The sequence below is a fragment of the Telopea speciosissima genome, chromosome 9, assembly GCF_018873765.1.
Source record: "Telopea speciosissima isolate NSW1024214 ecotype Mountain lineage chromosome 9, Tspe_v1, whole genome shotgun sequence".
Classification (NCBI taxonomy): Eukaryota; Viridiplantae; Streptophyta; class Magnoliopsida; order Proteales; family Proteaceae; genus Telopea; species Telopea speciosissima.
This window is the reverse complement of record NC_057924.1, coordinates 41,484,757-41,501,718: the sequence shown is the minus strand read 5'-3', so window position 1 is coordinate 41,501,718 and position 16,962 is coordinate 41,484,757. Positions and strand designations below refer to the sequence as shown.

At 45.8% G+C, this 16,962-nt stretch overlaps 1 long non-coding RNA gene across 1 annotated transcript in view; it reads right to left on the bottom strand.

Moving 5' to 3' along the window:
• The window catches only part of LOC122640541, a 28,077-nt gene extending 13,396 nt beyond the window's left edge, over window positions 1–14,681 (bottom strand). Inside the window, exons 1-2 of the long non-coding RNA XR_006329687.1 lie at window positions 14,671–14,681; window positions 11,437–11,439 (exon numbers count right to left, since the gene is read on the bottom strand). This is a non-coding gene — a long non-coding RNA (uncharacterized LOC122640541). The remainder of the gene's footprint in view (window positions 1–11,436; window positions 11,440–14,670) is intronic.
• Between the last annotated feature and the right edge of the window lie 2,281 nt (window positions 14,682–16,962).

Genomic DNA, 16,962 nt, shown 5'->3' with positions numbered 1-16,962 from the left:
CTTTGGTTCTATATGCTAGCTGAAAAGGACTCTCCTCGGTCGGTGTTCTCATGGTTGTCCGATATGCCTATAAGACGTTTGGTAGCTCTTCCACCCATCTTCCTTTGGCTTCATCCAATCTTCTTTTGATCCCTGCAAGTAGTGTTCGGTTCAACACTTCCACTTGGCCACTGGCTTGTGGATGAGCTACTGAGACTGGGCAAAAATCGATGTAGAAGTGCTTGCAGAACTCTCGAAAGCTCGGATTGTTGAACTGCGCACCATTGTCAGTGATAAGCACTTTGGGTAGCTCAAACCGATAGATCACCTTGTCTCAGAAGAATTTCTCCATGCTCTTCTCAGTGATGGTGGCCAGGGGATTGGCCTCAACCCACTTAGTGAAGTAGTCGATGGCAACGACCACGTATTTCTGATTTCTGGAAGCTGGGGTGAAGTCTCCAAGTATATCCATCCCCCACATAGCGAAAGGAATTGGACTTAGCATAGAGGTCAGCTTCGTTGCAGGTCGGCTCGGCACTGGTGCGAAGAGCTGACACTTCTCGCACATCTTCACATACTTCATGGCCTCTTCTTGCATTCTCGGCCAGTAGAACCCTTGTCGAAGTATCTTATATGCTAGAGCTTGGCCGCCCATGTGGCTCCCGCATATTCCTTCGTGCACCTAGGCCAAGGCGTACTCGGCTCCCTTCGGTCTGAGGCATCAGAGAAGGGGCGCTGAGATGGCTTTCTTATAGAGAACTCTGTCGATCATGGTGTACTTGGTAGCTCAGATCTTGACTTTTCTTGGTTCTTCCTGATTCTCTGGGTGCTGGTCATTCTCCAAATAGTTTACAATGGGGTCCATCCAGGTCGGCCCATCCTCCTTGATGTGTTTGACACTTTCTTCTTACAAGGATGGCTTCTCCAGAATCTCAATGTACACTGATTAGCTCAGATTTGGGAGGTCGGCCTCGGCCATCCTAGACAGGGTGTCAGCCACGACGTTCTCTTTCCTCGGTACTCGGGTCATCTCAAAGTGCTCGAGCTCAGAAATCAACTCCCGTGCTCGGCTCAAGTAGGCTATCATTATTTTATCTTTCGCCTCATAGTCTCCGTTGACCTGGTTGACCACAAGTTACGAGTCTCCTCGTACCCTCAATTGCTTGACGCCTATGGCTTTACTGACTCGGAGTCCAGCCAGGAGGGCCTCATATTCGGCCTCATTGTTCGAGGCTGGGAACTTGAACCTTAGGGCATATTGGACGCAAAACCCCTCAGGGCTCACCAGGATCAGCCCAGCCCCGCTTCCTCTGGGGTTGCTCGAGCCATCAACGTTCATGGTCCAGGTTGGGTCGGCCTTAGCTTCCGCATTGGCTTCTTCCACTGTCTTCTCTTCCTCAACCTCGAGGTCGAGCATTGTGCACTTGATGATGAAGTCGGCAAGTGCTTACCCTTTTATCGTGGTCCTCGGGCAATAGCTTATATCGTACTCACTCAGCTCGACCACCCAGGTGATCAGTCGACCTGACATGTCGGGCTTGTGCAATATCTTCTTGAGAGGCTGGTCGGTCAGCACCGCGATCGGATGATCTTGAAAGTATGGCCTTAGCTTTCTCGCGGCCGTGATAAGAGTGAATGCTACCTTCTCAAACTTGGAGTATTTCGTCTCGACGTCGACAAGAATATGGCTGATGTAGTATATGGGCTTCTGAGCTCGGCCTTCTTCCCTAACCAACATCGCACTGACCGCCACCAGGGTAGCGGCTAAGTAAACTTGAAGCTCTTCTTTTGGCTCGGGTCGACTGAGAAGAGGCGGGTTCTCCAAGTATTTCTTCAGCTCTTCAAAAGCTTGTTGACATTCGTCCGACCAAATGAAGTCCTTCAAGTTTCGGATGTTCTTGAGGGCCTTGAAGAACGGCAGGCACTTGTCGCCCGACCTCGACATGAATCGTGCCAACGCCGCCACTCGCCCATTTAGCCTTTCTACTTCTCGGATCATCCTTGGAGAGCTCATCTCTTGGATGGCCTTGATTTTTGCTGGATTGGCCTCGATGCCTCTGACGGAGACCATGAAGCTGAGGAACTTTTTCGAGGTCATGCCGAATGCACACTCGGCGGGGTTCAGTTTCATTTGGTTCTTCCTTAGCACGTCGAAGGCTTCTTCCAGGTCGGCCAAGTGGTGCTCAGCCTTCAAGCTCTTCACTAACATGTCGTCCACGTAGACTTCCATGTTTCTACCGATCTTCCTATGGAATATATAGTTCACTAGTCGTTGATATGTTGCTTCGGCATTCTTCAACTCGAACGGCATAACCTTGTAACAGAAATTTTCTTGGTCAGTTTGAAATGCCATGTACGACTCATCCTCCTCATGCATCATGATTTGGTTGTAGCCGGAGTACGCGTCCATGAAGCTCAACATCTCGTGCCCTGCCGTGGCGTCAATCAAGAGATCAATCCGAGGTAGCGGGTACTCGTCCTTTGGGCAAGCCTTGTTAAGGCTGGTGTAGTCGACATACATCCTCCATTTCCTATTTGGCTTGGGAACCATAACGACGTTCGCCAACCAAGTCGAGAATTTTTCTTCTCGGATGAACCCTGATTGGCAGGGCTTCTCCACCTCCTCTTTGATCGCGGCTTGTGGATCAAGGGCTTCTGCTGGGTAGGCTTTTGGCTTGGATCGATATGGATTCGGTGCTTAGCTATGTGCCTCGGTATGCCCGGCATGTCGGTGGCTGACCAGGCGAATACATTGGCATTCGTCCTTAAGAATTTTCCCAGCTGTTCTTCGCTCAACAATGACCTGAGTTGTACTGTCTTCGTCGGATCTTCATCGCTGAGGGAGAATGGGATGAGGTCTTCTATAGGTCTTCCACGCCTTTCTGTGAGCTCATCCCACTAGTCTTCAGGGAGGTGTTCGACGCACATCGCCATCCTCGGACGTTGCCTTTATTTTGATTGACGAATGTTTCGTAACACTCCTGAGCTTTCTTTTGATCACCTCGGATTTCTCCAATGCCGTTCTCTGTAGGGAACTTCATCTTCAACTGTGTCGGTGAGATGATGGCTTGGAGAGCGGTCAATGATGGGCGGCCGAGTATGGCATTGAAGGCCACCACCAACCGCACTACCGTGAATTTGACTTGGATCATCGCTTGACATGGAGCTTGTCCGAACGTGACCAGTAGGTCGATTAAGCCCTTGATGGTGGCGGCGGTCCGGAGAACCCATGAAGTGAGGTGCCCTTCGGCTTGAGCGCTTCATCGTTGAAGCTGAATTGTTGGTACACGTCTTGCGACATAAGGTCCACGGATGCACCCGTGTCAACCAATACGCGATGAACGGGTCTCTTTGTAATTTCCGCCGGCACTACCAAAGCATCATGGTGAGGTAAACTTATACCTTCTAGGTCGGCCTCAGTGAAGGAGATCGTCGCCTCAGACTTTAGCCTTTTGCCTGGCATCTCGAAGACCCCTACGAACCACGCACTCGCCTTGGCCTTCTATGTGGATTCTTGTCCGGGGCCTCTAAGGATAGTGTATATGGGGGCTCCCTTGTCACTGCTCAGCCCGGGTCCATCATCTTACTTTTCGGTCCTGTCTTTATCCTCGTCGTGCTCGGCTCTTTGGCCATCTGTCCTTGGCTCGGCCGTTTTCCTGTCATGATCCTCGGGTCGTCGACCCCCACGTTCTTCTCGGCCTCCTTTGACATATTGCTTCAGGTACCCCATTTTTATCAGCTCTTCAATTTCTCTTTTCAGCTGATAACAATCCTCGGTGTCGTGACCGGTGTCCTTGTGGAATTGATAATACTTGTTGGGATTTCGAGATGACCCGGCTTGCATCGGTTGGGGTCGGCGGATGTACCTGGCGTCCTGTATTTGCATCAAAATCTCCTTTTGCGAGGTATTCAGTGGGGTGTAATCGGGGCTCGGAGCTCGATCTGATCTCTCGGCTCGGTGATCAGACCTGGGCCGCTTTTCCTCCTTGCGGTCATCAGTCGTCCACTTTTTCTTCTTGGCTCTGCCTTCGTTCCCCTTCCGGGCTTGGAGCACCTCCGCCATATTTATAAACTCATTGCACCTCTCCAAGAGCTCGGCCAGGTTTTTGGTCAGCTTTTGGGCCAAGTCCTTGAAGAGGTCCATGTCGGCGAGCCCGTTGCTCATCTCAGTATGGGCCATGGCCTCATCCAAATCCTTGATGTCTAAGGATTCTTTGTTGAAACGTGAGATGAATACTCGGATCGACTCATCAGACCGTTGCTTCACACTGAGGAGGTTGACCGTCGTCTTCTTGTGTTTTATGCTACTCTAGAAGCGCGTGATAAAGGCTTGGCAGAGCTGAGCAAAGCTTGTTATGGAGTTCGGTGGCAACCACGAGAACCATGAGGTCGCCGCGCCCTTGAGAGATGCGGGGAAAGCCCGACAAGAGACAATCTCGGTTCCCCTGTACATGGTCATTATAGCATTGAAGTAGTTGATATGATCCGTCGGGTCGGTCGTCCCATCATACCGGTCGAAGGGAGGCGGCTTGAACCCGGCCAGTAGCAGTGCGGTCATGATCTCAGGAGGATAAGGGTGTCGTCCGACCAGTGAATAGGCGTTCGGGGTCGCTGCTTCTTCAATCCCTCCACCTGCTCGGCCAAGTCTTGTAGCCGCTTCTCCAGCTCAGTTTCAGATGCTCGACCGTTCGGGTCATCCACCTGGTGCAAATTATCCTGTTCATTAGGCCGAGGTCGGCCATTTTATCCTTCAGCTCAGGATCGGCTCGCTCGGTCGTCCCTTTGAGGTCGGCCATTTTGGTCGGCTCGGTCAGCATCACCCCTCCTTATTCTTCTTTCCACCTGGAAATTGGACTTGCGGGAGATTCTCGGCTACTCTTCTTGGAGAGGTGGGCTTCGACGTCAGGGGGCTACCTCCTGTTGTTCTCGATGTGCCCTCGGCTGTCCGTCCTCTCCGAACAGGCCTGAAAATACCGATCTTCTCGCTACCAATGCCGCTGGTTCGGATCTCTCGCCTAGTCCTCGGGCTCCGACGATGCTCCTGCTCATCTGGCCGAGCATTCCTGTTGGGACGCGGGGGAGGACTTTTCTGGCGGGGGGATGAGATGACGATGCTCGGCTTGGCTCAGCCCGACACCGACCAGCATTCTGCTACAAGTTTTCCTCGATGAGCACTGGTGCCAAGGGGGGTGCCACTGGTGGCTGGCCTAGCAACCCGCCCTGGGCCATTTGTCCCATGAGAGTTCGCAACATCTCATTAGTGTGCAGCAATTAAAGCTGAATGTCCATGACTTGTCGGTTGTTCGTCGGGGCTTTCGGATCCAAATTTCTTGTGCACGGGTGGCGGCAGCTGTAAATTCTACCCTGGGTGGTTCGGATCGGCCCTTGGCCGTCCTTCTGCCGTCGTGTCCAACACACTTCCGCCATTCCCACCATCCACCGGGGGAATCGGGTTGGCCGTGGCGCCCACGCTGGGCCGCGCTCCTTCCCCTCGTGGTGGTCTTCCGATCACGCCTTGTCGTGACTTTTCAGGGGGTGGCGAACGTCTCGCTTGCCTATCAGGTTGCGGCTCATCCCCGCAGGAGGCAGAGCCGTGCTGTCCTGATCTTGTTTGCAATACCATTGTCTTCGCTCCTTGGATTGGCAGAAACGACGATGACTAGTTGACGTCGTTCCCACAGACGGCGCCAAATCTATTGCGTGTGAAAACCTCCGTCCCCCGATTCTCCCACGGATGAGCCTACAAAAAGACGAGTGAGCGCAAGAGAGCCGGTGTGGCTCCAACCTAGGAATCTCTGACGCTCAAGTCAGGTCTCTAGTGCAACAGTGTAACAGCTTAGTAAAAAGTGAGATGAGTAATGGTGCTCCATACCTGAGTATTTATAGAGGGAGATGAGGAGGTTGGAGGAATCCTAGTATGGTAGGAGTTCTTCTCTTGGAAGGCTCTATCCCGTTGCGTGGAGTGGAGAGTTATTTTCAAGGTCGGACTCCCGTTAAGGTAAGAGTCCATATCTAAGTGTGATTCCGTATCGTGATAGGATTGTGGCTCAATCCCTATCCCGCGATTCTCGGATTGTGCTGACGTGGCTCTGTGATTCCCGGCGAGCCGTTACGATGGCTTTTGTGGAGGATTCGGCCTCGGTGGTCGGCCCATGTGGTCGGCTCCTGTGGTCTGCTGGGGTGGTCGGCCCCACTGGTAGTCGTGGCCTCAATGCTCGGCCCCAACCTTGGCCTACTGGTGTGAGGTCAGCCCTGAGGGCGGTGCTCCGTGGCGCGTGTGCTCGGTACACGGAAGTCCGAATGTCTGATTTGTCAGGGGTCGGCTCGGATCGACCTTGCATGGGTCGGTTTGCTCGGCAAACTGTCCTCGGCTCGGCCATGTGTCAGCTTCTGATTGGTGGGGTGATTTGTGCCATATCACACTACTCCACAGATCTTTCGGAGATGGATAGATTCTATTTTTGGTGATCTTCCTTTTTGTGCTGCATACATTGATGACATTCTTGTTTTTTCTAAATCATGGGAAGAACATCAAACACATCTTAAGATAATTGCTGACCTATTCCAACAACATGGAATAATACTGTCACCCATTGGAACAAACCAAAATCGAATTTCTGGGTTTAATCTTATCTAATCAAGGACTCCAACTCCAAGATCATATTTTAGTCAAAATTAAAGATTTTCCTACCAAACTGATTGATAAAAAATATTTACAACAGTTCCTAGGAATTCTTAATTATGGTCGAACTTATATAAAAGACCTTTCTACCAAAGAAAAGAGACTTTTATTAAAATTGAAAAAAGATGTTGAGTTTTCTTGGACAGCCGAAGATTCTCAACTCGTACAATCCATCAAGGATGAGATACAACAATCTTGCCCTTCTATTTACTTTCCCCTTGCTGGTGATCGGGTAATTTTAGAAACTGATGCTAGCAACGAACATTGGGGCTGCGTCTTAAAGGCACGCCTGCTCAAAAATCCTGCTGATGAACAAATCTGTGGATATAATTCTGGTAAATTTACTCCTGCTCAAATCAATTATCTAATTTATGAAAAAGAGATTTTGGCACTTGTAAATGCTTTGCAACGTTTCAAAATTTACCTTATTCCTGAAAATTTTCTTATTCGCACCGATAACCAGGCTGAAAGAGATTTTCTTAAATCCAAAAAACGTGAAGAAAATTCCGGACGGATTAATTGGTACAACACCATTAATCAATATACATTTGAAAATTTTCATATTAAAGGCACTGACAATTTTTTGGCTGATTATCTTAGTAGAGATGAATCCTCGTCCCCCAGACAAAGGTAAAGCACATCTTGGGAGTAAGCAGAAGAAATCCTTAAAAGGAAAACTTCCCTTTATTCCTCGACCTGGCGGAATTCTCATCCGGGAACCCCAGTCAACAATTGCATCTCCTACCCCAAGGAATGCTTTTGGATCATATTGTCCCACCCAAAGGACTAATTATATACGAATTCCTGCCACCCACGCAGAATTCACTCCATCAGATTTTCAACCTTTTAGTCCCTATTTGTACCCAGGAAATAAATGAACAGGACCGTCAAGACCCTTATTTTTTGTGGAATATGACCCCAGTCAGCTATTCACAAGCAGTACAACAACTGCCAGCAATGACTACTCTTCTACCTTTTTCTCAGTCTGTTACCTGAACGACTAATTTCCACCGACATGATGGTGTACCTACAAAATGGTATGAACTTATCAACAAATTATGGAAAGCACATTTGTCCGATCAAAAGAAACCCTTCCGAACAACACTAACACAGTTTTCCAAATCTCTAGGCGCTTTCTACAAAAATCACCTAGAATTTCAATTTGTTGTTCTTCACTCACTCAAACAAATTGATTGGGATGATACTGTTTCTCTTGAGAAAGTACACACTTTTCTAAATATTTCTGATTTCGTAGATAATGATCAAAAGCACCCCCTTTTTCACAAAATTAGAAAAATATGTTTATATGAAAAAGCATAGGATACCCTTCCCCGAGAAATCTTCCCATTGATACAATGTCAATGTGATGAGGAACAATATTTTGTCTACAAAAATTTTATGCTCGAATATAATAAAAGCATATTTCGTACACATAATCAACAACATAGACTTATCTTCTACCCCGGACATGAATCCTGTGGTATTGCTGCTGTTGAATGGGGTCTTGTCGGACAGTTAGTATTCCAAAGCTACTGTACTCAGGTCCTTGATCAGCTACCCATGATGATCCACACCATGGTAGCACACGCCACTGCCAACTGGCGATTCTCTAGAGGACTAGAGTTCACCAGTACCAGTACATTGGGATGGAGACAAAGAGAACATTTCTTCCAGCCATATCAAATTTGGCACCTTCGACCAGCCTCCTGTTACTCATTTCAGGAACCTTCGGTCATTTCTGATGATGATGAAGCCGCTACCATTGCGAACCTCTTCATCCATGTAGACCAGCACTATAAGCAGTCTTTAATGGCTCTACACAAAGAGGCCCTTAATATTACTCTTCAGTATAATCTACCTGCTTTTCGGTACATTGTGGCTGACGGAAGATTCATTTTTGTCACCCAATTTTCTATGGATTACGAAATGCCTGAAGAAATTGCTAATACTACTCGAGAATTAGTCTTAAATCTTTAGCGACTAACTCTATTAGACATTTTGGCTGATCTTCTTTTCGAGGTTGAAGAAGCTCTCGCAGTACTTGAAGCTCAGGTTGTAGCCGACGAAGCAACTGCACCTCCAATTACGGCTTCGAACTTTCAAATGGATTCGGATGAACCCAACAATAGATCCGATTGATTTTGCTTACGTCACCATCTACGTTAGCAAACTTTATGAATAATACCTGACAAAAAATACTATTCATGAACTAAACATTGCTAACATCTTCTAATTTTTTTGGTCGACCCATTTCCATTTATCTTGCTAACAACTCCTAGTCCTTTTAGTGTTGTTTCTTTCCTTTTAAAATGTTACTCTTCTTTTTTTTTATTTTTTACTAATTGTTAGTTATGCATGTCTGAGTGCTCTCAGGGTGAATCATACTAGATAAAGTTCATTTATGGTTTAAATATGCACCAATGGCCCACCTCTATCAGTCTAACTCTTAATTAAGGAACTTAATGCTAGTAATTTTATTTAGTTATTGAGGGAATCTTGTTTCATCTCTTGAAATTCCATTTTTCCTTTCTGTTTTGGAAAAAACAAATCCTCTCTAATTCCCTTATCGCTGAGTGCGGTTCGGGGCCGTGGAAGATGCAACATCCAACGGTGCTGAGCTTGAGAAGAAAGAAAAAAATAACCGAGTCAATCGAGCTTGCACCGTTGGGTGAAGCATCTTCCACGTGTTGAACTCTCAACCCCGAACTGCACTGCCCTCACTCCTCCATGAAATAAAAATTCACATCTATGTTGATGCCCCTACACGCCCTCTCATTGGACCCGCACTGGTGCAGGCGTTACATGACCAGATTTTGATATCTTGGTTTTTTTAATTTTTTTAAAATTTTTCTAGTCTTTGATAAGTTTTATACATCCCAATTTGATACTAATTCTTCTCCCATTCCCAAGTCCAAGCAACTAAACATTGATCACCAAAAAAAAAAAATTGATCCTAAACTCTTAATAATTGGCAAATGATACAGTTAAAAAGGGTTAACAAACTACCAGTTTAATTTGTTGTAATAGTACTTATATGTTTTTTATTTTTATTTTTGACAATTAATTTTTTTCCTAAATTTGATCTTTACATTTTGTGGTTATATATATAATGGAGAAAGTTCTTTGTCCAGCACTCCCAAGAGTCTAGCTCTCTCCTCCCCATATGAAAAGACACCTCTACCCCCTTGTTTTGAGGAGGAAAGAGATAGACACATGGGAGTGCTAGTGTGAAAACTACTCTATATATATATAAGCCAAAATGTTCTCTGTGCCGAGCGTGCAGGCTATGCCCAGACACATGGGGGTGGGCGAAAAGACCACCCCCCCCCCCCCCTTTGTAATGGCAAGCCCATGTTGTGCTGCTGCATACATCTTCCCACGTTGGTTATATAGTATTGACGAAGTTCACAAACATGAAGTTAGGGTCAATTAGAAAAGGAGAGGACCAAAATACTTGTGCTTTTACAAAAGATTTTCTCTAAAGGTATATAAGACTACAATTATAAGGTATCCAAGTCATTTCGAAGAATCTAGACCATTCAACTCGATTCGAACCGTACAGAATCTCTAGATCGTCTTCAGTGCGATCAAACTGGTGGGGATTCTCTGCCTCCCTCGTAGTATAAATGAGAGGGAGCTTTGTTGCAATTAGAAACTAGAGCCGCCAACAGCGCAAGACAAGAGTAGTAGCAGTAGGCATGGGCAAGGACGGGACAGAAAATCATCCTTCTTCTCCATCTTTAACGGGTTCAAGACTGGCAAGGGAAGGAAGTCAGGCGACGGAGGAGAAGCTATGTGGGACGATGCAGTGAACCTGAGAAGAGTACAACACAGCGACGAAGACAAAGACCGTTGGGTTGCTGAACCCGACATTGACAGGAAGGCCTCCGCTTTCATCGCCAGATTCTACGAGTCCCGTGTCTCCGAATCTGAAATCCAAACATATCAGACAGGAGAGGGACAAGATTTTAAGTTCAAATTCATTAGAGATGTAATTAGTTATGTATTTAATTCCTTAGATTGAAGCCTGTTTACATTCTTTCTCAAATCCTTGTACAAAGAACGTATTTTCATTGGTTCTTAATTTTCTCTAATTTTGTTTTTGTGATTTGTGACGTGTAATTTTTTTTCTTAAAAAATAAAAGGAGCTTGAGGATGAACGGAACGGAATGAGCATATAGCGGTACCCAGCCACACAAACTTGAACAGTGGATCACTACTCACAGAGGAGTAGAGGGTGCAGAGTGCTTTGGTTGTATTAGGATTCCCTACCCGGTTAGGTTTGTAGGTTCCTCTCATAGGAAGGGCAGAAATGAGTGACAATCTCACTCCATCTGGACACCCAAATCTCATGCCCCCTTAGGAGACGGGTTTCAGTGCAACTCAAACCACGAGTCACATAGGATTTGGGTGGGTCCACCCGCAAGATTTTGAGTGCCCTAACTGACCCCTTTCCTTTGTGTATTTTAGGAGGTAGCCACGCATAGTGTCGATGCTCTTCGGCTGTCCCATCTCTGTGCGGCTCTTCTTCTCTCTAGTCTTCGTCTCTCTCAAATTGTGACTGAGTGTCTCCAAGGCTATAGAAGATGCCCGCTTGATTGACATTTTGGATTTGAAGGCTGGGGAGTGGCCAATTGAAGAAACACAAGAATTGGCCGTGTTGGGATTCAGCTGCACAGAACTACGACGTCGTGACCGACCTGATTTGAAGACACAAGTCCTTCCAATTTTGGAGAAATTGAATGCGATTGCTGATAAGGCCAGAGATTTGGCACCCACTGTTCCCTCCACAACATTTCCTCTGCTCAATACTTTAAGTATACCTATTCTCTTAGGTATATTAAAAATTTGTTTTTAAGTATACCTATTCTCTTGCTATTTATTACTTGGTTGCTGCGAAGTAACGGCTTCATCAGGAGCAGTAGGACACGACATGCTTGAAAGATAATTGGTAGGTGTAAGCTTGAGAGAAATAAAGTCGTGAGCACTGGGAAGAGAGGAGAGAGAAGGGGCAGTAGAGGGGAAGCGATGGAGGGGGCAGTGGATGAGGGGATCCTCAAGAGAGGAGGAGCTCGTGTGAGTCTGAAAAAAAATAATAATAAATTTGCAGATAGATATGAGCGCGACCGATCCACAATAGAAGTGGAGCAGGAATAGAACACCGATTAAGAGTCCAGATAAGGATTGACACCTTGATCGGTTGATAAGAAGGAAAGACTTCTTATGAGGGCACAGGTTGAAGCCGAGGGGAAGACTGTTCTTACCATATTCGCTCATGCGAATTCCACGCAATCCACCATCCCATCCCACGCAATCCGCCATCTCCATTATTCTCATTATTTTTGTATTATTCTGTATTCCATATTTATTCCCTGTAATTAGGATTAGATTTAGCTCATTCTTTGTGTATATATTGCTTGTAATGCAGAAAATCAATCAAGTGGATTTATCCATATTGGATATACACTCTTAACATGGTATCAGCCAAAAACCACGATCCTTGATTCCTTCTCTATATTTTTATTCTTCTTCTCCACTATGACCGGAGCTTCTTCCACTGCGGCAGCGCTATCTGATGCTGCTATGTCGACAACTTCCTCCACTTCCCTTGTTCCCATTACATCCCCTTATTTCCTTCACTCTTCCGATCAACCTGGATCGGCTTTAGTTCAGCCTCTCCTTGATGGAGATAATTACCCTACCGGGCATCGTTCGATGCTCATGGCTCTTGAAGCGAAACATAAACTCTCTTTCATTGATGGATCTTTGGCAAGGCCGGATGCTACCTCTCTTGATTTGCCTCACTGGATTCGGAACAATAGCATGGTTCAGTCTTGGATCGTCCACTCTACGATCCCTGCTATTGCCCATAGCATATTATGGATTAATTCGGCGATGGATGTTTGGAATGATCTTCGTGAGCGTTTCTCCCCAAAGAACGCCCCACGAATTTTTGAAATTCGACGTGCTCTGTCGACTCATGTGCAAGGAACCGATTCTATATCAGCCTATTACACCACGATCAAAGGCTACCGTGACGAGCTTCTTTCCTACCGCGCGCTGCCCAGTTGTTCGTGTGGTGCGCTCAAACTCTTTCATGATTTTTTGGAGACTGACTCGCTCATGGACTTTCTTCAAGGCTTGAACAACTCATATACGGCAGTGCGCAGCCAAATATTTCTCATGGACTCGCTGCCCACCATCAACAAAGCATATGCCCTTCTCCTTCAAGAGGAACGACACCGTTCCCTTTCTATTGGGCGTTCAACTCTACCAGACCAGGCCGCCATGGCTGCTGGCTGCACCACTATTGCTGCTTCCATTCGCAAACCCAGCCATCCAAGCCGCAATACCATTGTACTTATTGCGACAAGGATGGCCACTTGGAAAGCCGTTGTTTTAAGAAGCATGGTTACCCGGACTGGTGGACCGATCATCACGATCCGAAGCGCACTGATACTACCACCTCTTCTCGCACCCCTGGCCATCGTCTTGCTGCCACGGATCCACCATCTGCGCCGGCTGCCACATTTACCGAGGCTATGCGCCACAAGGAATGGAGGGAAGCTATGCAAGCTGAATTGTAGGCTTTGAATGAAAATGATACATGGTCTCTGGTGCCGCTCCCACTTGGAAAGAAACCGATTGGATCCAAATGGGTATTCAAAATTAAAAGACGATCCGATGGCAACATTGAGCGTTACAAGGCACGCCTTGTTGCCAAAGGATACACTCAGATTGAGGGGGTCGACTACCATGACACCTATGTCCCGATGGCAAAGTTGGTTACCATTCGGGTCATTCTTGCCATTGCTACTGCAAAGAAATGGCCTCTACATCAAATGGATGTTAATAACGCCTTTTTACATGGCGACTTGGATGAAGAAGTATATATGTCTCCACCCCCTGGTTATCGTCGAAAGGGGGAGACCCTAGTTTGCTGTCTCAACAAATCTTTATATGGTTTGAAACAGGCCTCCCGCCAGTGGTACTCAAAATTTTCAACAGCCTTATGTGCCTACGACTTTCGACACTCCATTGCAGATCACTCTTTATTTATTCTACATAGACGCAAGGCGACAGTTTTTGTTCTCCTCTATGTTGATGATGTTGTTATCACTGGCTCTGATGCATGCTTAATCCAAAAAGTTCAGGACATGCTCCATAGTCAATTTCATATTAAAGACCTTGGCCAATTGAAATATTTTCAAGGGATTGAGGTCGCCCGCTCTAAAGAAGGCCTATACCTCTGTCAGCACAAGTATGTTCTGGACATTTTGGACGACTTAGGCTACACTGGTGCACACCCAGCAGAAACACCTATGGAACAGAATTTGAAGTTATCTAGTGATGGCAGTGATATCCTTGTCGATCCCACTCGCTATCGCCGCCTAGTTGGGCGTTTGATCTATCTCACAGTCACTCGCCCAGATATTGTTCATTGTGTTAATATTTTAAGTCAGTTCATGCACCAACCGAGACAACCGCACCTTGATGCCGCACACTGGCTGTTACGGTATCTTAAGAGCACTCCAGGCCAAGGCATATAGTACCCATCTAATGACAACCTGGATCTCAAGGTATATTGTGACTCCGACTGGGCCAGCTGTCCTATGACCAGACGATCCACCACCGGATATTGTGTCTTGCTAGGTTCCAGTTTGGTTTCATGGAAGATAAAGAAACAACAGACAATTTCTCGCTCTTCCGCCGAGGCTGAATATCGCGCAATGGCTGTCGCTACTTGTGAGCTCATCTGGTTAACTTATTTACTTCGCGATATTGGCCTCTCATACAATACCCCGGTTCCATTATATTGTGACAATCAGGCAGCCTTGCATATTGCTGCTAACCCAGTTTTTCACGAAAGAACTAAACACATAGAGATCGATTGTCACCTTGTTCGAGAACGACAGCAGCAAGGACTCATTGTTCCAAGTAAAATTGCTTCCAAGCATCAGCTTGCTGATTTATTTACAAAGGCCCTTGGACATGAGCACTTCTAGTACTTGCTTTCCAAGTTGGGCGTTCGTAATCTCCACGCTCCAACTTGAGGGGGAGTCTTACCATATTTTCTCATGCAAATTCCACACAATCCACCATCCCATCCCATGCAATCCGCCATCTCCATTATTCTCATTATTTTGTATTATTCTGTATTCCATATTTATTCCCTGTAATTAGGATTAGATTTAGCTCATTCTTTGTGTATATATTGCTTGTGATTGATACAGAAAATCAATCAAGTGGATTTATCCATATTGGATAAACACTCTTAACAACGGTAGAGTCAAAGAAGCCAATTGTTGTCAAATATGGACTTAATCACATTACTTACCCCATTGAACAGAACAAGGCTCAGTTGGTGGTTATTGCTCATGATGTGGATCATATCCCATTAAGCTTGTCATTTGCCTACCTGCTTTGTGCTGGAAAATGGAGATCCCATATGCAATGTGAAGGCCGGAAGGCTTGTCTGGGAGCGATTGTGCACAAAAAAACTGCCACAGCTTTGTGTTTGACATCAGTGAAAAATGAAAATAAGCTGGAGTTCAGCAGGATCGTAGCGGCGATAAAGTTTAACTTCAATGACAAGTTTAATGAGCATCGAGAAGTGGGGTGGTGGAATTATGGGCTCCAATCTTATCTACAATCTATCAGATAGAAGATTTCCCACTGTTCCAAGCTTGAAGGAGCAGGGTAGGGGTGGAGTTGCAGGAAAGGGGTTGCAAGAGGAGAAAGAAGAAGAAGCCCCCTTCCCTATTCTTGCTTCTTCCGCCTTCAGATTGAAGAAGATGAAGAGAATGATTTGTATTTGGGGTGTTAACCTTAAGGTATTATGGGAAGTTCACCCTATGGTAAGTGTAATTTCGTTATTATAAAAGAGTTAACAACAACTTAACTGCACAGACCTAACGAAGTGGACTAAGTTGAAATAAAGTCATAAAGTAAGGGGTGTCTATGATATTTTGACAATGTTTGGGATGTCCGTGATATTTGATATACTTACAGGGGGTGCCTGTGAAATTTTCCCTAAAAATAAATATGCTACCATGAGCATTAAAAGAAAAGTAGTACTATCAAATTATGGGTCCATAACAATTACAAAATTTGAAAAGGAAATTCTAAATTAGTCCTTAAAAAAAATTCCAAGGCAACATTGTCTCAAATAAAAAAATGAAAAAAAAAGAGAACAAAAATCACCTAAGGTTCCTATGTCAAGTCCTATATTCTTTATTCATCTGTTTTTTGGCTAAAGGTCAGCAAAGAATATATTAAAATTAAAAAAGAATACTTAACGTCCTGGCATCCCCAAACGAATACAAAAACACCAAAATAGGGAAACCGCCCTACCAAACAACACAAAAACCTCAACAAGAGGAACAAACCATTAACCAAACCTATACCAAGGGCGGCCTAAGGTATCATCAAGCAAAGCCGAATTTACTGAAGAGAGAAAATCAGCAAACGAAGAGACAGAGACCCCAAATTTCGCAGCAGATTTTGCAAGGAAATCCGCCATAGGATTTGCCTCCCTAAAACAGTGGGAAATCTTCCATCTGATAGACTGTAGGTAAGATTGGAGCCCAATCCAAATCTGCCTGACAAACCAAGGAATGTCACCTTAAATAAGAGCTCCAACCACCGCCACAGAGGCACACTCAATCCATAAATCCGTCACACCCATCTCCTTGGCCCTAAGCAGACTGTGCATGATCGCCCAAAATTCCACCTCGAAATTTGTTTTAATACCAAGAAACACACTGAAGCCCAAAAGAGGAACCACCATCTCATGTCGAAAGATTCCACCTCCACCTGCCCAACCTAGATTCCCTAAGGAGCAACCATCAACATTAAGCTTCACCCAACCCCTAGGAGGTCTACACCACCAAACCTCCCTAATCACCTGAACAACCTTAGGGACCCAAGAAATATTAAGTCTTCTAGCACAAACCAAGTCCTGAGATGAAGACACCGAAACCGAAGAAAGACCCGCAAGCTCCTTAAGAGAAAGAAGGGCATCCCCCAAGACTACTCCCACCGTCGTAGCCTTCCCCTCGAATTTCCTGGAGTTACGCTCCTTCCAAAATACAAAAAAGAATCAGAACCACACCCAATGCCCACACACTCGTCAAAGGCACTACTTTGGATTTTCTCTTCCACCAAAACACCACATCTTCCAACGACTCCACAGCCGGCCAAGTAAGCCCAAAGAAATTCAGGAATCTCTACCACAAGTCATAAGAGAATCCACATTTAAAAAATAGATGGGACATAGTCTCCACATCACCATGGCAAAG